Genomic DNA, 15,162 nt, shown 5'->3' with positions numbered 1-15,162 from the left:
AGGCGCTGCTGAGATTCGAACTCAGGATCTCCTGTTTACTAGACAGGCGCTTTAACCAACTAAGCCACAGCACCTTTTTTGCATCTGGTCTCCTTTCCTTCCTCATGTAATCATTTAGAAGTGAAATCCACTTTTTTAAGGCTGGGCTTCTGTTGCAATATAACTTTTCAAAATGTTTTCCAATTGACTGAAACTCCATTGCACAAAACGAGCATGTCATTAATCGTCGATTTAGAGTGGACTGCATTGCCCAGTGTGTGCATTGAGGAGCACATGTTCGTCTTTACTGGGGAGCAAGTTTGCACTCATGAATGTGGCAAAACATTCAAATCCGTAAGTGGGTGAACATTAAAGTCCTAGATGCTGCAAATCTCTATATCTGGATACGGAATGACTGAAAAAAGTTATGTCTCCAGTGTCAAAATGTGTGTAATGCACTAGTAATTCATTTCCTTTATTGACCAGTGAGGTAGCCATGTATGGAGGTGCTGTAGAGTGAAAATCAAGTTTCAAATGGGCAGTGATCCCTGTGCCTGGATAGCTCAGTCGGTAGAGCATCAGACTTTTAATCTGAGGGTCCAGGGTTCAAGTCCCTGTTCAGGTGTACCTTTGCTTCTTTTACAAAAAATTAAGCAGGAAATATGAATTGCTCATTCTAATATGTGCTATTTCTGATGGCATCGCAACCTTGGGCAATATGACTCTAAGGTAGTGGAGTCCAGAGTTCTTGGATGCTTTGCCAACATATCCAAGCCTGACTGTGCTTCTAAATAGCATGAAATAGCAATCTTTGTACAAAGTTTTAATATTGGGGAGACAGATTGGTCGAAAAAAAGCAGACAGGCGCTGCTGAGATTCTAACTCAGGATCTCCTGTTTACTAGACAGGCGCTTTAACCAACTAAGCCACAGCACCTTTTTTGCATCTGGTCTCCTTTCCTTCCTCGTGTAATCATTTAGAAGTGAAATCCACTTTTTTAAGGCTGGGCTTCTGTTGCAATATAACTTTTCAAAATGTTTTCCAATTGACTGAAACTCCATTGCACAAAACGAGCATGTCATTAATCGTCGATTTAGAGTGGACTGCATTGCCCAGTGTGTGCATTGAGGAGCACATGTTCGTATTTACTGGGGAGCAAGTTTGCACTCATGAATGTGGCAAAACATTCAAATCCGTAAGTGGGTGAACATTAAAGTCCTAGATGCTGCAAATCTCTATATCTGGATACGGAATGACTGAAAAAAGTTATGTCTCCAGTGTCAAAATGTGTGTAATGCACTAGTAATTCATTTCCTTTATTGACCAGTGAGGTAGCCATGTATGGAGGTGCTGTAGAGTGAAAATCAAGTTTCAAATGGCAGTGATCCATGTGCATGGATAGCTCAGTCGGTAGAGCATCAGACTTTTAATCTGAGGGTCCAGGGTTCAAGTCCCTGTTCAGGCGTACCTTTGCTTCTTTTACAAAAAATTAAGCAGGAAATATGAATTGCTCATTCTAATATGTGCTATTTCTGATGGCATCGCAACCTTGGGCAATATGACTCTAAGGTAGTGGAGTCCAGAGTTCTTGGATGCTTTGCCAACATATCAAGCCTGACTGTGCTTCTAAATAGCATGAAATAGCAATCTTTGTACAAAGTTTTAATATTGGGGAGACAGATTGGTCGAAAAAAAGCAGACAGGCGCTGCTGAGATTCTAACTCAGGATCTCCTGTTTACTAGACAGGCGCTTTAACCAACTAAGCCACAGCACCTTTTTTGCATCTGGTCTCCTTTCCTTCCTCATGTAATCATTTAGAAGTGAAATCCACTTTTTTAAGGCTGGGCTTCTGTTGCAATATAACTTTTCAAAATGTTTTCCAATTGACTGAAACTCCATTGCACAAAACGAGCATGTCATTAATCGTCGATTTAGAGTGGACTGCATTGCCCAGTGTGTGCATTGAGGAGCACATGTTCGTATTTACTGGGGAGCAAGTTTGCACTCATGAATGTGGCAAAACATTCAAATCCGTAAGTGGGTGAACATTAAAGTCCTAGATGCTGCAAATCTCTATATCTGGATACGGAATGACTGAAAAAAGTTATGTCTCCAGTGTCAAAATGTGTGTAATGCACTAGTAATTCATTTCCTTTATTGACCAGTGAGGTAGCCATGTATGGAGGTGCTGTAGAGTGAAAATCAAGTTTCAAATGGGCAGGGATCCCTGTGCCTGGATAGCTCAGTCGGTAGAGCATCAGACTTTTAATCTGAGGGTCCAGGGTTCAAGTCCCTGTTCAGGCGTACCTTTGCTTCTTTTACAAAAAATTAAGCAGGAAATATGAATTGCTCATTCTAATATGTGCTGTTTCTGATGGCATCGCAACCTTGGGCAATATGACTCTAAGGTAGTGGAGTCCAGAGTTCTTGGATGCTTTGCCAACATTTCAAGCCTGACTGTGCTTCTAAATAGCATGAAATAGCAATCTTTGTACAAAGTTTTAATATTGGGGAGACAGATTGGTCGAAAAAAAAGCAGACAGGCGCTGCTGAGATTCGAACTCAGGATCTCCTGTTTACTAGACAGGCGCTTTAACCAACTAAGCCACAGCCCCTTTTTTGCATCTGGTCTCCTTTCCTTCCTCATGTAATCAATCAGAAGTGAAATCCACTTTTTTAAGGCTGGGCTTCTGTTGCAATATAAATTTTCAAAATGTTTTCCAATTGACTGAAACTCCATTGCACAAAACGAGCATGTCATTAATCGTCGATTTAGAGTGGACTGCATTGCCCAGTGTGTGCATTGAGGAGCACATGTTCGTCTTTACTGGGGAGCAAGTTTGCACTCATGAATGTGGCAAAACATTCAAATCCGTAAGTGGGTGAACATTAAAGTCCTAGATGCTGCAAATCTCTATATCTGGATACGGAATGACTGAAAAAAGTTATGTCTCCAGTGTCAAAATGTGTGTAATGCACTAGTAATTCATTTCCTTTATTGACCAGTGAGGTAGCCATGTATGGAGGTGCTGTAGAGTGAAAATCAAGTTTCAAATGGCAGTGATTCATGTGCATGGATAGCTCAGTCGGTAGAGCATCAGACTTTTAATCTGAGGGTCCAGGGTTCAAGTCCCTGTTCAGGCGTACCTTTGCTTCTTTTACAAAAAATTAAGCAGGAAATATGAATTGCTCATTCTAATATGTGCTATTTCTGATGGCATCGCAACCTTGGGCAATATGACTCTAAGGTAGTGGAGTCCAGAGTTCTTGGATGCTTTGCCAACATATCAAGCCTGACTGTGCTTCTAAATAGCATGAAATAGCAATCTTTGTACAAAGTTTTAATATTGGGGAGACAGATTGGTCGAAAAAAAGCAGACAGGCGCTGCTGAGATTCTAACTCAGGATCTCCTGTTTACTAGACAGGCGCTTTAACCAACTAAGCCACAGCACCTTTTTTGCATCTGGTCTCCTTTCCTTCCTCATGTAATCATTTAGAAGTGAAATCCACTTTTTTAAGGCTGGGCTTCTGTTGCAATATAACTTTTCAAAATGTTTTCCAATTGACTGAAACTCCATTGCACAAAACGAGCATGTCATTAATCGTCGATTTAGAGTGGACTGCATTGCCCAGTGTGTGCATTGAGGAGCACATGTTCGTATTTACTGGGGAGCAAGTTTGCACTCATGAATGTGGCAAAACATTCAAATCCGTAAGTGGGTGAACATTAAAGTCCTAGATGCTGCAAATCTCTATATCTGGATACGGAATGACTGAAAAAAGTTATGTCTCCAGTGTCAAAATGTGTGTAATGCACTAGTAATTCATTTCCTTTATTGACCAGTGAGGTAGCCATGTATGGAGGTGCTGTAGAGTGAAAATCAAGTTTCAAATGGGCAGTGATCCCTGTGCCTGGATAGCTCAGTCGGTAGAGCATCAGACTTTTAATCTGAGGGTCCAGGGTTTAAGTCCCTGTTCAGGCGTACCTTTGCTTCTTTTACAAAAAATTAAGCAGGAAATATGAATTGCTCATTCTAATATGTGCTGTTTCTGATGGCATCGCAACCTTGGGCAATATGACTCTAAGGTAGTGGAGTCCAGAGTTCTTGGATGCTTTGCCAACATTTCAAGCCTGACTGTGCTTCTAAATAGCATGAAATAGCAATCTTTGTACAAAGTTTTAATATTGGGGAGACAGATTGGTCGAAAAAAAAGCAGACAGGCGCTGCTGAGATTCGAACTCAGGATCTCCTGTTTACTAGACAGGCGCTTTAACCAACTAAGCCACAGCCCCTTTTTTGCATCTGGTCTCCTTTCCTTCCTCATGTAATCAATCAGAAGTGAAATCCACTTTTTTAAGGCTGGGCTTCTGTTGCAATATAAATTTTCAAAATGTTTTCCAATTGACTGAAACTACATTGCACAAAACGAGCATGTCATTAATCGTCGATTTAGAGTGCACTGCATTGCCCAGTGTGTGCATTGAGGAGCACATGTTCGTCTTTACTGGGGAGCAAGTTTGCACTCATGAATGTGGCAAAACATTCAAATCCGTAAGTGGGTGAACATTAAAGTCCTAGATGCTGCAAATCTCTATATCTGGATACGGAATGACTGAAAAAAGTTATGTCTCCAGTGTCAAAATGTGTGTAATGCACTAGTAATTCATTTCCTTTATTGACCAGTGCGGTAGCCATGTATGGAGGTGCTGTAGAGTGAAAATCAAGTTTCAAATGGCAGTGATTCATGTGCATGGATAGCTCAGTCGGTAGAGCATCAGACTTTTAATCTGAGGGTCCAGGGTTCAAGTCCCTGTTCAGGCGTACCTTTGCTTCTTTTACAAAAAATTAAGCAGGAAATATGAATTGCTCATTCTAATATGTGCTATTTCTGATGGCATCGCAACCTTGGGCAATATGACTCTAAGGTAGTGGAGTCCAGAGTTCTTGGATGCTTTGCCAACATATCAAGCCTGACTGTGCTTCTAAATAGCATGAAATAGCAATCTTTGTACAAAGTTTTAATATTGGGGAGACAGATTGGTCGAAAAAAAGCAGACATGCGCTGCTGATATTCTAACTCAGGATCTCCTGTTTACTAGACAGGCGCTTTAACCAACTAAGCCACAGCACCTTTTTTGCATCTGGTCTCCTTTCCTTCCTCGTGTAATCATTTAGAAGTGAAATCCACTTTTTTAAGGCTGGGCTTCTGTTGCAATATAACTTTTCAAAATGTTTTCCAATTGACTGAAACTCCATTGCACAAAACGAGCATGTCATTAATCGTGGATTTAGAGTGGACTGCATTGCCCAGTGTGTGCATTGAGGAGCACATGTTCGTATTTACTGGGGAGCAAGTTTGCACTCATGAATGTGGCAAAACATTAAAATCCGTAAGTGGGTGAACATTAAAGTCCTAGATGCTGCAAATCTCTATATCTGGATACGGAATGACTGAAAAAAGTTATGTCTCCAGTGTCAAAATGTGTGTAATGCACTAGTAATTCATTTCCTTTATTGACCAGTGAGGTAGCCATGTATGGAGGTGCTGTAGAGTGAAAATCAAGTTTCAAATGGCAGTGGTCCATGTGCATGGATAGCTCAGTCGGTAGAGCATCAGACTTTTAATCTGAGGGTCCAGGGTTCAAGTCCCTGTTCAGGCGTACCTTTGCTTCTTTTACAAAAAATTAAGCAGGAAATATGAATTGCTCATTCTAATATGTGCTATTTCTGATGGCATCGCAACCTTGGGCAATATGACTCTAAGGTAGTGGAGTCCAGAGTTCTTGGATGCTTTGCCAACATATCAAGCCTGACTGTGCTTCTAAATAGCATGAAATAGCAATCTTTGTACAAAGTTTTAATATTGGGGAGACAGATTGGTCGAAAAAAAGCAGACATGCGCTGCTGAGATTCTAACTCAGGATCTCCTGTTTACTAGACAGGCGCTTTAACCAACTAAGCCACAGCACCTTTTTTGCATCTGGTCTCCTTTCCTTCCTCGTGTAATCATTTAGAAGTGAAATCCACTTTTTTAAGGCTGGGCTTCTGTTGCAATATAACTTTTCAAAATGTTTTCCAATTGACTGAAACTCCATTGCACAAAACGAGCATGTCATTAATCGTCGATTTAGAGTGGACTGCATTGCCCAGTGTGTGCATTGAGGAGCACATGTTCGTATTTACTGGGGAGCAAGTTTGCACTCATGAATGTGGCAAAACATTCAAATCCGTAAGTGGGTGAACATTAAAGTCCTAGATGCTGCAAATCTCTATATCTGGATACGGAATGACTGAAAAAAGTTATGTCTCCAGTGTCAAAATGTGTGTAATGCACTAGTAATTCATTTCCTTTATTGACCAGTGAGGTAGCCATGTATGGAGGTGCTGTAGAGTGAAAATCAAGTTTCAAATGGCAGTGATCCATGTGCATGGATAGCTCAGTCGGTAGAGCATCAGACTTTTAATCTGAGGGTCCAGGGTTCAAGTCCCTGTTCAGGCGTACCTTTGCTTCTTTTACAAAAAATTAAGCAGGAAATATGAATTGCTCATTCTAATATGTGCTATTTCTGATGGCATCGCAACCTTGGGCAATATGACTCTAAGGTAGTGGAGTCCAGAGTTCTTGGATGCTTTGCCAACATATCAAGCCTGACTGTGCTTCTAAATAGCATGAAATAGCAATCTTTGTACAAAGTTTTAATATTGGGGAGACAGATTGGTCGAAAAAAAGCAGACAGGCGCTGCTGAGATTCTAACTCAGGATCTCCTGTTTACTAGACAGGCGCTTTAACCAACTAAGCCACAGCACCTTTTTTGCATCTGGTCTCCTTTCCTTCCTCATGTAATCATTTAGAAGTGAAATCCACTTTTTTAAGGCTGGGCTTCTGTTGCAATATAACTTTTCAAAATGTTTTCCAATTGACTGAAACTCCATTGCACAAAACGAGCATGTCATTAATCGTCGATTTAGAGTGGACTGCATTGCCCAGTGTGTGCATTGAGGAGCACATGTTCGTATTTACTGGGGAGCAAGTTTGCACTCATGAATGTGGCAAAACATTCAAATCCGTAAGTGGGTGAACATTAAAGTCCTAGATGCTGCAAATCTCTATATCTGGATACGGAATGACTGAAAAAAGTTATGTCTCCAGTGTCAAAATGTGTGTAATGCACTAGTAATTCATTTCCTTTATTGACCAGTGAGGTAGCCATGTATGGAGGTGCTGTAGAGTGAAAATCAAGTTTCAAATGGGCAGTGATCCCTGTGCCTGGATAGCTCAGTCGGTAGAGCATCAGACTTTTAATCTGAGGGTCCAGGGTTCAAGTCCCTGTTCAGGTGTACCTTTGCTTCTTTTACAAAAAATTAAGCAGGAAATATGAATTGCTCATTCTAATATGTGCTATTTCTGATGGCATCGCAACCTTGGGCAATATGACTCTAAGGTAGTGGAGTCCAGAGTTCTTGGATGCTTTGCCAACATATCCAAGCCTGACTGTGCTTCTAAATAGCATGAAATAGCAATCTTTGTACAAAGTTTTAATATTGGGGAGACAGATTGGTCGAAAAAAAGCAGACAGGCGCTGCTGAGATTCTAACTCAGGATCTCCTGTTTACTAGACAGGCGCTTTAACCAACTAAGCCACAGCACCTTTTTTGCATCTGGTCTCCTTTCCTTCCTCGTGTAATCATTTAGAAGTGAAATCCACTTTTTTAAGGCTGGGCTTCTGTTGCAATATAACTTTTCAAAATGTTTTCCAATTGACTGAAACTCCATTGCACAAAACGAGCATGTCATTAATCGTCGATTTAGAGTGGACTGCATTGCCCAGTGTGTGCATTGAGGAGCACATGTTCGTATTTACTGGGGAGCAAGTTTGCACTCATGAATGTGGCAAAACATTCAAATCCGTAAGTGGGTGAACATTAAAGTCCTAGATGCTGCAAATCTCTATATCTGGATACGGAATGACTGAAAAAAGTTATGTCTCCAGTGTCAAAATGTGTGTAATGCACTAGTAATTCATTTCCTTTATTGACCAGTGAGGTAGCCATGTATGGAGGTGCTGTAGAGTGAAAATCAAGTTTCAAATGGCAGTGATCCATGTGCATGGATAGCTCAGTCGGTAGAGCATCAGACTTTTAATCTGAGGGTCCAGGGTTCAAGTCCCTGTTCAGGCGTACCTTTGCTTCTTTTACAAAAAATTAAGCAGGAAATATGAATTGCTCATTCTAATATGTGCTATTTCTGATGGCATCGCAACCTTGGGCAATATGACTCTAAGGTAGTGGAGTCCAGAGTTCTTGGATGCTTTGCCAACATATCAAGCCTGACTGTGCTTCTAAATAGCATGAAATAGCAATCTTTGTACAAAGTTTTAATATTGGGGAGACAGATTGGTCGAAAAAAAGCAGACAGGCGCTGCTGAGATTCTAACTCAGGATCTCCTGTTTACTAGACAGGCGCTTTAACCAACTAAGCCACAGCACCTTTTTTGCATCTGGTCTCCTTTCCTTCCTCATGTAATCATTTAGAAGTGAAATCCACTTTTTTAAGGCTGGGCTTCTGTTGCAATATAACTTTTCAAAATGTTTTCCAATTGACTGAAACTCCATTGCACAAAACGAGCATGTCATTAATCGTCGATTTAGAGTGGACTGCATTGCCCAGTGTGTGCATTGAGGAGCACATGTTCGTATTTACTGGGGAGCAAGTTTGCACTCATGAATGTGGCAAAACATTCAAATCCGTAAGTGGGTGAACATTAAAGTCCTAGATGCTGCAAATCTCTATATCTGGATACGGAATGACTGAAAAAAGTTATGTCTCCAGTGTCAAAATGTGTGTAATGCACTAGTAATTCATTTCCTTTATTGACCAGTGAGGTAGCCATGTATGGAGGTGCTGTAGAGTGAAAATCAAGTTTCAAATGGGCAGTGATCCCTGTGCCTGGATAGCTCAGTCGGTAGAGCATCAGACTTTTAATCTGAGGGTCCAGGGTTCAAGTCCCTGTTCAGGCGTACCTTTGCTTCTTTTACAAAAAATTAAGCAGGAAATATGAATTGCTCATTCTAATATGTGCTGTTTCTGATGGCATCGCAACCTTGGGCAATATGACTCTAAGGTAGTGGAGTCCAGAGTTCTTGGATGCTTTGCCAACATTTCAAGCCTGACTGTGCTTCTAAATAGCATGAAATAGCAATCTTTGTACAAAGTTTTAATATTGGGGAGACAGATTGGTCGAAAAAAAAGCAGACAGGCGCTGCTGAGATTCGAACTCAGGATCTCCTGTTTACTAGACAGGCGCTTTAACCAACTAAGCCACAGCCCCTTTTTTGCATCTGGTCTCCTTTCCTTCCTCATGTAATCAATCAGAAGTGAAATCCACTTTTTTAAGGCTGGGCTTCTGTTGCAATATAAATTTTCAAAATGTTTTCCAATTGACTGAAACTCCATTGCACAAAACGAGCATGTCATTAATCGTCGATTTAGAGTGGACTGCATTGCCCAGTGTGTGCATTGAGGAGCACATGTTCGTCTTTACTGGGGAGCAAGTTTGCACTCATGAATGTGGCAAAACATTCAAATCCGTAAGTGGGTGAACATTAAAGTCCTAGATGCTGCAAATCTCTATATCTGGATACGGAATGACTGAAAAAAGTTATGTCTCCATTGTCAAAATGTGTGTAATGCACTAGTAATTCATTTCCTTTATTGACCAGTGAGGTAGCCATGTATGGAGGTGCTGTAGAGTGAAAATCAAGTTTCAAATGGCAGTGATTCATGTGCATGGATAGCTCAGTCGGTAGAGCATCAGACTTTTAATCTGAGGGTCCAGGGTTCAAGTCCCTGTTCAGGCGTACCTTTGCTTCTTTTACAAAAAATTAAGCAGGAAATATGAATTGCTCATTCTAATATGTGCTATTTCTGATGGCATCGCAACCTTGGGCAATATGACTCTAAGGTAGTGGAGTCCAGAGTTCTTGGATGCTTTGCCAACATATCAAGCCTGACTGTGCTTCTAAATAGCATGAAATAGCAATCTTTGTACAAAGTTTTAATATTGGGGAGACAGATTGGTCGAAAAAAAGCAGACAGGCGCTGCTGAGATTCTAACTCAGGATCTCCTGTTTACTAGACAGGCGCTTTAACCAACTAAGCCACAGCACCTTTTTTGCATCTGGTCTCCTTTCCTTCCTCATGTAATCATTTAGAAGTGAAATCCACTTTTTTAAGGCTGGGCTTCTGTTGCAATATAACTTTTCAAAATGTTTTCCAATTGACTGAAACTCCATTGCACAAAACGAGCATGTCATTAATCGTCGATTTAGAGTGGACTGCATTGCCCAGTGTGTGCATTGAGGAGCACATGTTCGTATTTACTGGGGAGCAAGTTTGCACTCATGAATGTGGCAAAACATTCAAATCCGTAAGTGGGTGAACATTAAAGTCCTAGATGCTGCAAATCTCTATATCTGGATACGGAATGACTGAAAAAAGTTATGTCTCCAGTGTCAAAATGTGTGTAATGCACTAGTAATTCATTTCCTTTATTGACCAGTGAGGTAGCCATGTATGGAGGTGCTGTAGAGTGAAAATCAAGTTTCAAATGGGCAGTGATCCCTGTGCCTGGATAGCTCAGTCGGTAGAGCATCAGACTTTTAATCTGAGGGTCCAGGGTTTAAGTCCCTGTTCAGGCGTACCTTTGCTTCTTTTACAAAAAATTAAGCAGGAAATATGAATTGCTCATTCTAATATGTGCTGTTTCTGATGGCATCGCAACCTTGGGCAATATGACTCTAAGGTAGTGGAGTCCAGAGTTCTTGGATGCTTTGCCAACATTTCAAGCCTGACTGTGCTTCTAAATAGCATGAAATAGCAATCTTTGTACAAAGTTTTAATATTGGGGAGACAGATTGGTCGAAAAAAAAGCAGACAGGCGCTGCTGAGATTCGAACTCAGGATCTCCTGTTTACTAGACAGGCGCTTTAACCAACTAAGCCACAGCCCCTTTTTTGCATCTGGTCTCCTTTCCTTCCTCATGTAATCAATCAGAAGTGAAATCCACTTTTTTAAGGCTGGGCTTCTGTTGCAATATAAATTTTCAAAATGTTTTCCAATTGACTGAAACTACATTGCACAAAACGAGCATGTCATTAATCGTCGATTTAGAGTGCACTGCATTGCCCAGTGTGTGCATTGAGGAGCACATGTTCGTCTTTACTGGGGAGCAAGTTTGCACTCATGAATGTGGCAAAACATTCAAATCCGTAAGTGGGTGAACATTAAAGTCCTAGATGCTGCAAATCTCTATATCTGGATACGGAATGACTGAAAAAAGTTATGTCTCCAGTGTCAAAATGTGTGTAATGCACTAGTAATTCATTTCCTTTATTGACCAGTGCGGTAGCCATGTATGGAGGTGCTGTAGAGTGAAAATCAAGTTTCAAATGGCAGTGATTCATGTGCATGGATAGCTCAGTCGGTAGAGCATCAGACTTTTAATCTGAGGGTCCAGGGTTCAAGTCCCTGTTCAGGCGTACCTTTGCTTCTTTTACAAAAAATTAAGCAGGAAATATGAATTGCTCATTCTAATATGTGCTATTTCTGATGGCATCGCAACCTTGGGCAATATGACTCTAAGGTAGTGGAGTCCAGAGTTCTTGGATGCTTTGCCAACATATCAAGCCTGACTGTGCTTCTAAATAGCATGAAATAGCAATCTTTGTACAAAGTTTTAATATTGGGGAGACAGATTGGTCGAAAAAAAGCAGACATGCGCTGCTGATATTCTAACTCAGGATCTCCTGTTTACTAGACAGGCGCTTTAACCAACTAAGCCACAGCACCTTTTTTGCATCTGGTCTCCTTTCCTTCCTCGTGTAATCATTTAGAAGTGAAATCCACTTTTTTAAGGCTGGGCTTCTGTTGCAATATAACTTTTCAAAATGTTTTCCAATTGACTGAAACTCCATTGCACAAAACGAGCATGTCATTAATCGTCGATTTAGAGTGGACTGCATTGCCCAGTGTGTGCATTGAGGAGCACATGTTCGTATTTACTGGGGAGCAAGTTTGCACTCATGAATGTGGCAAAACATTAAAATCCGTAAGTGGGTGAACATTAAAGTCCTAGATGCTGCAAATCTCTATATCTGGATACGGAATGACTGAAAAAAGTTATGTCTCCAGTGTCAAAATGTGTGTAATGCACTAGTAATTCATTTCCTTTATTGACCAGTGAGGTAGCCATGTATGGAGGTGCTGTAGAGTGAAAATCAAGTTTCAAATGGGCAGTGATCCCTGTGCCTGGATAGCTCAGTCGGTAGAGCATCAGACTTTTAATCTGAGGGTCCAGGGTTCAAGTCCCTGTTCAGGTGTACCTTTGCTTCTTTTACAAAAAATTAAGCAGGAAATATGAATTGCTCATTCTAATATGTGCTATTTCTGATGGCATCGCAACCTTGGGCAATATGACTCTAAGGTAGTGGAGTCCAGAGTTCTTGGATGCTTTGCCAACATATCCAAGCCTGACTGTGCTTCTAAATAGCATGAAATAGCAATCTTTGTACAAAGTTTTAATATTGGGGAGACAGATTGGTCGAAAAAAAGCAGACAGGCGCTGCTGAGATTCTAACTCAGGATCTCCTGTTTACTAGACAGGCGCTTTAACCAACTAAGCCACAGCACCTTTTTTGCATCTGGTCTCCTTTCCTTCCTCGTGTAATCATTTAGAAGTGAAATCCACTTTTTTAAGGCTGGGCTTCTGTTGCAATATAACTTTTCAAAATGTTTTCCAATTGACTGAAACTCCATTGCACAAAACGAGCATGTCATTAATCGTCGATTTAGAGTGGACTGCATTGCCCAGTGTGTGCATTGAGGAGCACATGTTCGTATTTACTGGGGAGCAAGTTTGCACTCATGAATGTGGCAAAACATTCAAATCCGTAAGTGGGTGAACATTAAAGTCCTAGATGCTGCAAATCTCTATATCTGGATACGGAATGACTGAAAAAAGTTATGTCTCCAGTGTCAAAATGTGTGTAATGCACTAGTAATTCATTTCCTTTATTGACCAGTGAGGTAGCCATGTATGGAGGTGCTGTAGAGTGAAAATCAAGTTTCAAATGGCAGTGATCCATGTGCATGGATAGCTCAGTCGGTAGAGCATCAGACTTTTAATCTGAGGGTCCAGGGTTCAAGTCCCTGTTCAGGCGTACCTTTGCTTCTTTTACAAAAAATTAAGCAGGAAATATGAATTGCTCATTCTAATATGTGCTATTTCTGATGGCATCGCAACCTTGGGCAATATGACTCTAAGGTAGTGGAGTCCAGAGTTCTTGGATGCTTTGCCAACATATCAAGCCTGACTGTGCTTCTAAATAGCATGAAATAGCAATCTTTGTACAAAGTTTTAATATTGGGGAGACAGATTGGTCGAAAAAAAGCAGACAGGCGCTGCTGAGATTCTAACTCAGGATCTCCTGTTTACTAGACAGGCGCTTTAACCAACTAAGCCACAGCACCTTTTTTGCATCTGGTCTCCTTTCCTTCCTCATGTAATCATTTAGAAGTGAAATCCACTTTTTTAAGGCTGGGCTTCTGTTGCAATATAACTTTTCAAAATGTTTTCCAATTGACTGAAACTCCATTGCACAAAACGAGCATGTCATTAATCGTCGATTTAGAGTGGACTGCATTGCCCAGTGTGTGCATTGAGGAGCACATGTTCGTATTTACTGGGGAGCAAGTTTGCACTCATGAATGTGGCAAAACATTCAAATCCGTAAGTGGGTGAACATTAAAGTCCTAGATGCTGCAAATCTCTATATCTGGATACGGAATGACTGAAAAAAGTTATGTCTCCAGTGTCAAAATGTGTGTAATGCACTAGTAATTCATTTCCTTTATTGACCAGTGAGGTAGCCATGTATGGAGGTGCTGTAGAGTGAAAATCAAGTTTCAAATGGGCAGTGATCCCTGTGCCTGGATAGCTCAGTCGGTAGAGCATCAGACTTTTAATCTGAGGGTCCAGGGTTCAAGTCCCTGTTCAGGCGTACCTTTGCTTCTTTTACAAAAAATTAAGCAGGAAATATGAATTGCTCATTCTAATATGTGCTGTTTCTGATGGCATCGCAACCTTGGGCAATATGACTCTAAGGTAGTGGAGTCCAGAGTTCTTGGATGCTTTGCCAACATTTCAAGCCTGACTGTGCTTCTAAATAGCATGAAATAGCAATCTTTGTACAAAGTTTTAATATTGGGGAGACAGATTGGTCGAAAAAAAAGCAGACAGGCGCTGCTGAGATTCGAACTCAGGATCTCCTGTTTACTAGACAGGCGCTTTAACCAACTAAGCCACAGCCCCTTTTTTGCATCTGGTCTCCTTTCCTTCCTCATGTAATCAATCAGAAGTGAAATCCACTTTTTTAAGGCTGGGCTTCTGTTGCAATATAAATTTTCAAAATGTTTTCCAATTGACTGAAACTCCATTGCACAAAACGAGCATGTCATTAATCGTCGATTTAGAGTGGACTGCATTGCCCAGTGTGTGCATTGAGGAGCACATGTTCGTCTTTACTGGGGAGCAAGTTTGCACTCATGAATGTGGCAAAACATTCAAATCCGTAAGTGGGTGAACATTAAAGTCCTAGATGCTGCAAATCTCTATATCTGGATACGGAATGACTGAAAAAAGTTATGTCTCCAGTGTCAAAATGTGTGTAATGCACTAGTAATTCATTTCCTTTATTGACCAGTGAGGTAGCCATGTATGGAGGTGCTGTAGAGTGAAAATCAAGTTTCAAATGGCAGTGATTCATGTGCATGGATAGCTCAGTCGGTAGAGCATCAGACTTTTAATCTGAGGGTCCAGGGTTCAAGTCCCTGTTCAGGCGTACCTTTGCTTCTTTTACAAAAAATTAAGCAGGAAATATGAATTGCTCATTCTAATATGTGCTATTTCTGATGGCATCGCAACCTTGGGCAATATGACTCTAAGGTAGTGGAGTCCAGAGTTCTTGGATGCTTTGCCAACATATCAAGCCTGACTGTGCTTCTAAATAGCATGAAATAGCAATCTTTGTACAAAGTTTTAATATTGGGGAGACAGATTGGTCGAAAAAAAGCAGACAGGCGCTGCTGAGATTCTAACTCAGGATCTCCTGTTTACTAGAC

At 40.9% G+C, this 15,162-nt stretch overlaps 1 non-coding gene across 1 annotated transcript; it reads right to left on the bottom strand.

Moving 5' to 3' along the window:
* On the bottom strand, positions 1 to 74 carry TRNAT-AGU (transfer RNA threonine (anticodon AGU)). Its single transcript has one exon. It is a non-coding gene; the product is annotated as a tRNA-Thr (tRNA).
* Positions 75 to 15,162: the final 15,088 nt, after the last annotated feature.

Source organism: Ambystoma mexicanum, unplaced genomic scaffold (assembly GCF_040938575.1).
Source record: "Ambystoma mexicanum isolate Mex_15411 unplaced genomic scaffold, UKY_AmexF1_1 Mex_scaf1, whole genome shotgun sequence".
Classification (NCBI taxonomy): Eukaryota; Metazoa; Chordata; class Amphibia; order Caudata; family Ambystomatidae; genus Ambystoma; species Ambystoma mexicanum.
This window is presented reverse-complemented; position numbering and strand designations above follow the sequence as displayed.